This window comes from Physeter macrocephalus, chromosome 17 (genome assembly GCF_002837175.3).
Source record: "Physeter macrocephalus isolate SW-GA chromosome 17, ASM283717v5, whole genome shotgun sequence".
NCBI lineage: Eukaryota > Metazoa > Chordata > Mammalia > Artiodactyla > Physeteridae > Physeter > Physeter macrocephalus.
This window is the reverse complement of record NC_041230.1, coordinates 2,701,048-2,710,370: the sequence shown is the minus strand read 5'-3', so window position 1 is coordinate 2,710,370 and position 9,323 is coordinate 2,701,048.

Below are 9,323 nucleotides of genomic sequence, written 5' to 3'. Positions count from 1 at the left end.
AGTGATTATATATATAGGGTTGGCCAAAAAGTTCATTTGGTTTTAAGAAAACATAAAAGACACAATTTTCATTTTCACCAAGAATTTTATTGAACAATGGGTTCACTAACCGAATGAACTTTTGGGCCAACCCAATATCTATATATTCTTTTTCAGATTCTTTTTCATTATGGTTTATTACAAAATATCAAATATAGTTCCCTGTGCTATACAGTAGGAACTTGTTGTTTATCTATTTTATATATTGTACTTTGTATCTGCTAATCCCAAACTCCCAATCCATCTCCCCCCCCCCCGCCCCCCGCCTTTCCTCCTAAGTTTGTTTTCTATGTCTGAGTCTATTTGAAAAGACACAATTTTCATTTTCACCAAGAATTTTATTGAACAATGGGTTCACTAACCGAATGAACTTTTGGGCCAACCCAATATCTATATATTCTTTTTCAGATTCTTTTTCATTATGGTTTATTACAAAATATCAAATATAGTTCCCTGTGCTATACAGTAGGAACTTGTTGTTTATCTATTTTATATATTGTACTTTGTATCTGCTAATCCCAAACTCCCAATCCATCTCCCCCCCCCCGCCCCCCGCCTTTCCTCCTAAGTTTGTTTTCTATGTCTGAGTCTATTTGTTTTGTAAATAAGTTCATTTGAGTCATTTTATTTTAGATTCCACATATAAGAGATATCGTATGATAAAACCTACTTGCTTTTTACATCGGGTTATATAAGAGAGGTGTCTAGAACTCTCTCATTTACAACTTGTATTAAATACATTTGCATGGTTCTTGCTCAGCTTCTCATCCTTAACGACAAGAATGTGACTTCCTTCTGAATAAGAATGGCATCTGTCATCTGGGAATTTCACCTTCCTCTTTTAGGAAAAAGAAGGAAGGTCAGAGTGTTTTTCCTGTATTTGCGGTTTCAGTTGCCTTTCACTCAAAATAGTCAGTATGTCAGAGCTGCATAGTTTGGGGTGGCCTGCAGCAAACTCCTTCAGGGTGAAGACTTTCTCAACAGGGGAGACGGACTGAGCGCATCTCCAATTATAACAAGGAGAAATGGGGATTTGCAGCCAGAGTGTAGAGTGCGGGGGTCAGTGGATGGAAAATCACTGAGAACAGTTCCAAAGGTGGAACTCTGACTTAATGAGTCTAATAGGATTCTCGTTAAGGCAGGTCAAGGACTTAGACATTAGAGGGATGTGGAACTTGATCAGATATCAGAGGTGATCAGATATCAAGGGTGGGAGAAATGATTTAGTCGAATTCTTTGCTAAGACCGGGCTTGGGCATGTGGAAGGCAGGCCCAAGACCAAGGTCAAGGTCATTAGTCCCTCAATTACAAATGCCACCTGGGGAGCGAACGGAAAGACTAGGGGGCCAGAGCTGGGGAAATCGATGCAAAAGTAAAGGGCAATGGAGGCGGGAGTGGGGGTGGGGATCTGAAAGGGAAACAGGGACTTGGGAGGCGAGAATTCCTCCTTCCTCAGCGGGAAAGACATTCACACCCTCATTCAGTGCAAAGAATGAGATTTGACAGCTGTTTCAGAGAGTATTTTGAATATCACCAGAACACAAAGAGTAGGCCATACATATGTTAATAACGGCAAACAAACTTAATTCTATTTACTATGAAAGCTCTAGGGGTGGCGAGTTGAGGGGGATGGGACATACTCTCATTCTTCGGATTTCTAAGAAATTACCAAGCCAGAACAGTAGTTTTGTTTTGTTTTTCATTTTTAAATTAAATTAAATTTATTTTTTTTATACAGCAGGTTCTTATTAGTTATCTGTTTTATACGTATTAGTGTATAAAAATACAAAATGCTTCATAATGTTGCACAAGGCCTATGCTAATTTACTCTATCATTCTGTTCCGATTTTATTACCCATGTTGTGGAAGCAAGCTCCATGCAAATTTATTTAATACAAGTTTCACATGACACAGGAGCCTTCACGAGGACTCAAGACGCAAGGAGATGGCAAAACTTACTTGCATTTTTTTTTTAAATCAGTAATCACTTTTTTAAAAATTGGAAAGTATAGTTGATTTACAATGTTGTTACTTTCAGGTGTACGGCAAAGTGATTATATATATAGGGTTGGCCAAAAAGTTCATTTGGTTTTAAGAAAACATAAAAGACACAATTTTCATTTTCACCAAGAATTTTATTGAACAATGGGTTCACTAACCGAATGAACTTTTGGGCCAACCCAATATCTATATATTCTTTTTCAGATTCTTTTTCATTATGGTTTATTACAAAATATCAAATATAGTTCCCTGTGCTATACAGTAGGAACTTGTTGTTTATCTATTTTATATATTGTACTTTGTATCTGCTAATCCCAAACTCCCAATCCATCTCCCCCCCCCCGCCCCCCGCCTTTCCTCCTAAGTTTGTTTTCTATGTCTGAGTCTATTTGTTTTGTAAATAAGTTCATTTGAGTCATTTTATTTTAGATTCCACATATAAGAGATATCGTATGATAAAACCTACTTGCTTTTTACATCGGGTTATATAAGAGAGGTGTCTAGAACTCTCTCATTTACAACTTGTATTAAATACATTTGCATGGTTCTTGCTCAGCTTCTCATCCTTAACGACAAGAATGTGACTTCCTTCTGAATAAGAATGGCATCTGTCATCTGGGAATTTCACCTTCCTCTTTTAGGAAAAAGAAGGAAGGTCAGAGTGTTTTTCCTGTATTTGCGGTTTCAGTTGCCTTTCACTCAAAATAGTCAGTATGTCAGAGCTGCATAGTTTGGGGTGGCCTGCAGCAAACTCCTTCAGGGTGAAGACTTTCTCAACAGGGGAGACGGACTGAGCGCATCTCCAATTATAACAAGGAGAAATGGGGATTTGCAGCCAGAGTGTAGAGTGCGGGGGTCAGTGGATGGAAAATCACTGAGAACAGTTCCAAAGGTGGAACTCTGACTTAATGAGTCTAATAGGATTCTCGTTAAGGCAGGTCAAGGACTTAGACATTAGAGGGATGTGGAACTTGATCAGATATCAGAGGTGATCAGATATCAAGGGTGGGAGAAATGATTTAGTCGAATTCTTTGCTAAGACCGGGCTTGGGCATGTGGAAGGCAGGCCCAAGACCAAGGTCAAGGTCATTAGTCCCTCAATTACAAATGCCACCTGGGGAGCGAACGGAAAGACTAGGGGGCCAGAGCTGGGGAAATCGATGCAAAAGTAAAGGGCAATGGAGGCGGGAGTGGGGGTGGGGATCTGAAAGGGAAACAGGGACTTGGGAGGCGAGAATTCCTCCTTCCTCAGCGGGAAAGACATTCACACCCTCATTCAGTGCAAAGAATGAGATTTGACAGCTGTTTCAGAGAGTATTTTGAATATCACCAGAACACAAAGAGTAGGCCATACATATGTTAATAACGGCAAACAAACTTAATTCTATTTACTATGAAAGCTCTAGGGGTGGCGAGTTGAGGGGGATGGGACATACTCTCATTCTTCGGATTTCTAAGAAATTACCAAGCCAGAACAGTAGTTTTGTTTTGTTTTTCATTTTTAAATTAAATTAAATTTATTTTTTTTATACAGCAGGTTCTTATTAGTTATCTGTTTTATACGTATTAGTGTATATATGTCAGTCCCAATCTCCCAATTCATCCTACCCCTCCCCCGCCAACCCCCGCCGCTTTCCCCACTTGGTGTCCGTATGTTTGCAGTAGTTTTTTAAAATAAACGTGTTTTTTTTAAGACACTTTTAATTTTAGAGCTACAGAAAAACTGGAAAGAGTACAGAGTTCCCATTGTACCTGTGACCAGTTTCCCCTGTACATTAATTAATACATTATTAGTCCAACAAGGACCTACTCTATAGCACAGGGAACTCTGCTCAATACTCTGTAATAGCCTAAATGGGAAAAGAATTTGAAAAAGAATAGATACATGCAAATGCATAATACCTGAAACTGCTGAAAATGCTGTATACCTGAAACTAACACAACATTGTTAATCAACTATACTCCAATATAAAATAAAAATATTTGAAAGAATAAATTTAAAAATACATTATGATGGGGCTTCCCTGGTGGCGCAGTGGTTGAGAGTCCGCCTGCCGATGCAGGGGACACGGGTTCGTGCCCCGGTCCGGGAAGATCCCACATGCCGCGGAGCGGCTGGGCCCGTGAGTCGTGGCCGCTGGGCCTGCGCGTCCGGAGCCTGCGCTCCGCTACGGGAGAGGCCACAGCAGTGAGAGGCCCGCGTACAGAAAAAAACAAACAAAACATTATGAGTACATTAGTATGGCAAATTTGTTACAATTGTTACCGATATTATTATTATTAGCTGCAGTTCATAGTTTATTCAGATTTCCTTAGTTTTTTTCTTTTTTGTTTTTTAACCTAATGTCCTTTTTTCTGTTCCAGGATCCCATCCAGGACATCATACTACATACAGCTGTCATGTTTTCTTGGGCGCCACTTGGCTGTGAGGGTTTCTCAGACTTTCCTTATTTTTGACAACCTGGACAGTTTTGAGGCATTCTGGTCAGGTATTTTGTACAATGTGTGCTTCAGTTGGGATTGGTCTCTTGTTTTCCTTATGATTAGACTGTAATCATGGGTTTGGGGGAGGAAGACCATACATTTGAGCATTTCAGTGCCTTTTGATCACATTTCAAGGGTACATTCTTTTTTTTTTTTTTTTTGGCCTCGCCACAAGGCTTGTGGGATCTTAGTTCTATGACCAGGGACCGAACCTAGGCCCTCGGCATTGAAAGCTCGGATTCCTAACCCCTGGACCGCCAGGGAGTTCCCTTAAGAATACATACTGATCAAGACTCTCCTTGGCCAAACTTCAGTCAGGCTCCCCTGAGACCTGTAGGGGAGCAAAACTGGCCACCCTGATATGCGTCTCTTTGGCGTGAGGTTTTCTGGAGCTGAAAATAATCAAGGTCCAAAAGACTCAGGAAGAACATTTGACCTTCCCCCTAACTGCTTTAAGAATTTAAATGGTGGGTCCGTTCCCAGAACAGAGCTACGACCAGAGATGTCTGCAAAGAATGAGCTAACAGTGGGGGAAACTCGGCAGGACCTGGAGACCAGAGTCCGCTTTGTCCCATTGTCCCTGCCCGGCCCAGCAAACCTTTGTCTACCAAGGATTTGCTTTTCCATCTCCAGGTGAACTGCCTCCCCCCCCCACCCCCTTTCAGGTCCCAAACCACCAGCCCCAACATCCTCTCGTCTTTAGCTGAAGGTGGCATTTAAGATGACAGTGTAGGGCTTCCCTGGTGGCGCGGTGGTTGCAAGTCCGCCTGCCGATGCGGGGGACACGGGTTCGTGCCCCGGTCCTGGAGGATCCCACGTGCCGCGGAGCGGCTGGGCCACATCCTCTCGTCTTTAGCTGAAGGTGGCATTTAAGATGACAGTGTAGGGCTTCCCTGGTGGCGCGGTGGTTGTGAGTCCGCCTGCCGATGCGGGAGACACGGGTTCGTGTCCCGGTCCGGGAGGATCCCACGTGCCGCGGAGCGGCTGGGCCCATGAGCCGTGGCCGCTGAGCCTGCGCGTCCGGAGCCTGTGCTCCGCAACGGGAGAGGCCGCAGCAGTGAGAGGCCCGCGTAGCGAAAAAAAAAAAAAAAAAAAAAGATGACAGTGTTGGCCATTTTGGCAAGTTACTCAGTTTTCCTGGGACTCTCCCATGTATCCATGGTATTAAATGTTTGTTTCATTTTCTCCTGTTAATCTGTCTCATGTCAATTTAACTCTTAGATCAGCCAGAAGAACCTAGAAGAGTAGAAGCACATTTCTTCCTCCTGGACAATACTGACCAAGACTTTCTCTCTCTTTTTTTAAAAATTTGATTCATTCATTCATTTATATTTGGTTGTGCCGGGTCTTAGTTGCGGCCCGCAAACTTTTAGTTGCGGCACGCACGTGGGATCTAGTTCCCCTGACCAGGGCTCAAACCCACGTCCCCTACATTCAGAGGCAAATTCTTAACCACTGCGCCACCAGGGAAGTCCTCTGAGCCTCTCTCTTTGACCGAACTTCAGTCAGGCTCCCCTGAAGCCTCTTAACTAGGCCTTAACTAGGCCTTAACTTGGCCTTTGACCTGTCTGTGGCCTGCCCAGTCCAGTCTTAGCAAAGAATCTGGCTGCCTCCACCCCCATCCTTGATATCTGATAACTCCTGATATCTGATCAAGTTCCTCATCCTACACCCTTGATGTTTAAGTCCTTGGTCTGCCTTTAGCAAGAATCCTGTTAAGCCAGTTAGTAAGAATCCCCCTACCTTGATGTCTCCTCTTAGTAATTTTCCATCCACTGACCCACCTTTACTCTGCTGTTGGCTATAAGTCCCTGGATTTTAGCCCAATCTCAATCCCCTATGGCAATGGTCACAACTTTTATTTGTCTGAAATAACGTCTTTACCAGTTCTTAAAATTTATTTTATTTTATATTGGAGTATAATTGATTAACAATGTTGTGTTAGTTTCAGGTGTACAGCAAAATGATTCAGTTATACATATACTAGTATGTATTCTTTTTCAAATTCTTTTCCCATTTAGGTTATTACAGAATATTGTGCAGAGTACCCTGTGCTATACTGTAGGTCTTTGTTGGTTATCTATTTTATTTTATCTATCTATCTATTTATTTATTTTGCGGTACACGGGCCTCTCGCTGCTGTGGCCTCTCCCGTTGCAGAGCACAGGCTCCGGACGCGCAGGCCCAGCGGCCACGGCTCACGGGCCCAGCCGCTCCGCGGCATGTGGGATCCTCCCGGACCGGGGCACGAACCAGTGTCCCCTGCATCGGCAGGCGGATTCTCAACCACTGCACCACCAGGGAAGCCCGGTTATCTATTTTAGATATAGCAGTGTGTACATGTCAGTCCCAAACTCCCAATCTGTCCCTTCCCCCCACCCCACTGCCTGCCCGCCCTCCCCAGCCATAAGTTCATTGTCTAAGTCTGTGAGTCTGTTTCTGTTTTAAGTCTTTACCATTTTTTTTCTTTTTTTGCCCACGCCATGCCACCTGTGGGATCTTAGTTCCCTAACTAGGGACTGAACCTGGACCCTCAGCAGTGGAAGTGTGGAGTCTTAACCACTGGACCGCCAGGGAATTCACAAGTCTTTACCAATTTTACAAGTGTCCAGTGGATAATTTTGTTTTCTTTAACACTTGTTCCAGAAACTGCACTGTCAAACACTCGGAGCCATACCATTTATTCTAGGATTCCATGCTCAGATGGGTTTTACTGATGGTGTACTTGTTTAAAAAAGAGAGTACATGCCAAAGTGATGAAGGGTTGGAGACGAGAGGGGAGAGATGGGCCATGAAGGACCTCTCTGGTCAGCATTGGGAAACTAACATCTCAATAACTGGGTCCTGTTATTCGCCCTCTGGACTAATTTTTACCAGCTACTCTGTGCTGTCCAATACAATAGCCATGTGTAGCTCTTTAAAATTAAATTAATTAAATTAAGAATTCAGCTCTTCACAACAAGGTCCTACTGTATAGCACAGGGAACTATATTCAATATCCTGAGATTAAACCAGATGGACAAGGATATAAAAAAGAATGTATAAGGAATTCCCTGGTGGTCCAGTAGTTAGGACTCCATGCTCTCACCACCAAGGGCCCACGCTCGGTCCCTGGTCAGGGAACTAGGGTCCCACAGGCTTCGCAGTGTGGCAAAAAAATAAAAATAAAAAAAGAATGTGTAAATATATATATATATGTGTAACTGAGTCACTTTGCTGTACAGCAATTAACACAGCGCTGTAATTCAACTATACCTTAATAAAAAAAATAAAAATTAAAAAAATTTTTTTAAAGGTAGGAAAAAAAAAGAAAGAATTCAGCTCTCAGTCTAGAGTTGCCAGGCAAAATACAGGATGCCCAGTTAAATGTGAAAGAGCCGATGAACAATGAGTGACTTTTGAGTATTATTTTTCAGTATGTAACAGGGAAGAGCTAAATCTGACTACGTGCTGGATCTGTATCTTTTACTTTAAACTTTGCTTTCCGCTGCTTTTGTTCACTGAAAGGATACTATCTATACATAATGGCCTGCCTCCGGGAACCCTGCCCCTCTGCCTGAAGGTGAAACCTAAGTGCCTTTGTTCAGGGAAGTATCCTGACCCTGTCCACCTGTGGATGGCTGCAAGAAAGAAGAAATTAACACATCCCCTCCCCGAGGCTGGCCATTCCAGGAGATATTTGCAAACTTTATGGCCTTTTTCTTTACTTCCTCATCTCCTCCCCCTCTCTGTTCTATTTTAAAAAACTGGCATCCAAACCCAGATAAGATGGTTATGTTGAGACTTTAGTGTGCCATTTTCTCGGTCTGCTGGCTTTTCTCCCCTCAACACTTCGTCTCCCGATTTATTGGCCTGTAGTGCGGGGAACAGAGCGAGCTTGGACTCGGTAACAAGTATAAGTATGTCCCAAAGAGTACGTATTTATCTGAAATGCACTTTTAACAGAGTATCCTGTTTTTGTTTTTGTTTTTTTTTGTCCTAAATCTGGCAACTCTCCCTCAGCTGCAGGAACACATTTCAAGTGTTCACAGCAGATGCTGGACCCATGGCTACCATGTTGGACAGCACAGATATTATATTATATATCTGCATTCTCACAGAAAGTTTTACTGGACAGTGCTGATTTATTAAATGTCTTTTATGGAAAGAGTCTGGGAGATTGGGAAGGACATCACAGAGGGAATGGAAATTGCAGTCAGGGCAAGCATAGGGGTGTGAAATAAAATTCATATTTTATGGCGAGACAAAAATTTAAACATAAAAAAATTCTTCTCTGCCTCTTGGCCTCCCCTCTCCCCACTGTGCATTGTATATCTGTATTATGCATCACCAAACCTAAAAGAGCAATGTTCTAGCATCAACAAGACAGCTCCTTAAAAGATAGGATTCCTTCTAGAGTTTATAAGGGGTCACATGACCCACCACTATGTTGCTTAGATCTGGATTATGTAGACTGTCAATAATACGTCATTTAGTGTACAGCCCTCTGTATCTAAAAACTCATATAACTGTGCCTTGTTTTCTAAGTGGCGGAACAGTTCTCAGAGCTTTCTGAGATGCTCTTCCCAGGTTACGATCCTCTAATTTGGAAATTTCCATTACTTTCTTAGATCGACTGATTTTTTGTTAAAAAAAAATCAGAGAGGTCTAGAAATTAGGGGAGAGGTCTAGAAAATATGATTAGATTCCAAGGCATTGCAGCTTCTGGAAAAGGGATTTCAGGTGTCCAGGTCATTTCAAAGAATGGGTTCTCATGAGCTTGCTGCAGAAAGATATTTTTGACACATAGAGCAATGATA